Genomic DNA, 2,114 nt, shown 5'->3' on the forward strand with positions numbered 1-2,114 from the left:
TTTCTTTTCTCTTTATATGTACCTATATGTTAAATTCAGACCGAATTGTGGGAACGCTTTGTATTTTCAAGCACATTTGAAATTTTGAAACTCGTTTCCTATAATATTAAGTGTGGGAAAAAGTTCGTGGCGTTTTTCCCATTAGATGTAACGGGAAAAATGCCACGAACTTTTTCCCACATCTAATATATATATCTTTTTCGATTTTTATTTACGCAAAATTTTTTATTCGGAGTAGTGTCAATTTATATTGAAAAAACTCGAACGAATCATACGTTTGGCGGCACACAAGGCGCGCGCGCGCGCAAGAGAGAGAGAGAGAGAGAGAGAGAGAGAGAGAGAGAGAAATCTGAGAAATTCTTTATATAATTAACGAGCGAAACGTGTCGCGGGTGCGTGCATGGATTTATTCTGTCTTCGTCCGATGTCCACGTTGAATCAGTACCTATATAGACTATAGATATATATATATATATATATATATATAGAGAGGTACGACAAGATAGAAACGAAGCGTCGACTTGGGCGACGAGTGGTACGAGCTAGCGTTTCACGCGTCGCTACCCCTCCTGCGGTGGACCAATTAGCATCGTTTCACGTACGGTGTGACGTAAGTGGTCATCCAGTCTCTTCTACATCAGGCAAAGAGAGCGCGACTGCGCGCCGCAGGAAAAGTCTCGATAAATAATAAATGTACACAACGCGCCGCGATAAACTTTCGGCGCATTATTTATCTCCCTCCCATTAATCGACCGTTCGCACGTTACAAAAGAACTAATTACCACCTTCGAAGGAAAACGCCTGATAGCTGTTAGCGAAATTATTTCTATCTCGCGCCGTTATTTATTAAAATTTTTTAAAATAACATTTTAGTAACATTTAAAACAGTGAAATTGTTTAGCTCGGATACATGTAAAACATGAAATAAGTTTAATTTATTTTAATTTAGTCAGTTTAGGGACTTGATTGTCAATTATATCGTATATATTGTCGAGATATAGGCTAATGAATTTCGCAAATAAAATATGCAAAGTTACCTACATCGATTCCTCCGTGATATGAATTTAGAACTTTCAAGAAAAAACTTATTATTTTCTGCCGCATTTATTTGTCGTAGAAAATAATCTTACGAAAAACGATGTCTGCAAATATGACAGTGGTACTCTTTTCAATCACCGGCGAACGTCGGCGAATTTAACGGAGTCGATGTATGTTACGTTCACTCGCGTGTACATACGATTCTCTTGTAACTATTGAAAAATGTATGTCGCTTGTGTATCTCTACGTCGTGGACCCTCGAGTTTTCTCGCACGCATAATGCGTTCAGAGGAAAGAGTTTCAAAATCCTTTAATATCGAGATTCAAATCAAACGTAAAGAGTTAATAGTATCGATCATGATCGGATTTACTATTAACGATAGAGATTGATTTCCTTTTCGCGAATACTCTCGCCTTCTTCTCGCTGCCTCGTAAGAAAGCTTAAACCTGCTTAAAATTAAGTCTAGTCTAATTTGCCAACAATTCGTCCTGTCTCGCAAATTGCATGTTTTAAGAAATAATTTCTTGAAATAAATAAGATTTAAGAGAATAAAGAGAATAAAGAATGATATATTGTTCTTAAAAAACTTATATCTATATAATAAGAGAAACGGTGAGGAATCTCGCGCTCTTATCCTAATTAAGACGTTCTGTATGCTCTCTCGATCATTGTTTATAGCGCGAGAAGCCGCGGGGCAAACTGTATCACGCGTAAACGCGTAAACGTGAATTTTTCAATTCCATTCGGCTTTATATAAACGGAGGTATGCGCTATCCTTTCAAGGTGGCGGCAACGTGTAAACTGCACGTCTACATATACTCGTAGATTATATACCCTCGTCGAAGAGACACGTCGCGTCGTGTCGTTTCGCAGTAAGCGCGAGAATAGAGCTATATACAGAAAAGCGGAGGAACGAGCCAGGGAGAAAGATTCCTCCTCGCCTATATCTGTTTTCCACTTTTTTTTCCCCCCCTGGCAGGGCTACCGTGCGTTTCGCGCGCGCGAGAGTCGCAAGAGAGACAGAGAGAGAGAGAGAGAGAGAGAGAGAGAGAGAGAGAGAGAGAGAGAGAGAGAG

The sequence above is a fragment of the Atta colombica genome, unplaced genomic scaffold, assembly GCF_001594045.1.
Source record: "Atta colombica isolate Treedump-2 unplaced genomic scaffold, Acol1.0 scaffold105, whole genome shotgun sequence".
Taxonomy (NCBI): Eukaryota; Metazoa; Arthropoda; class Insecta; order Hymenoptera; family Formicidae; genus Atta; species Atta colombica.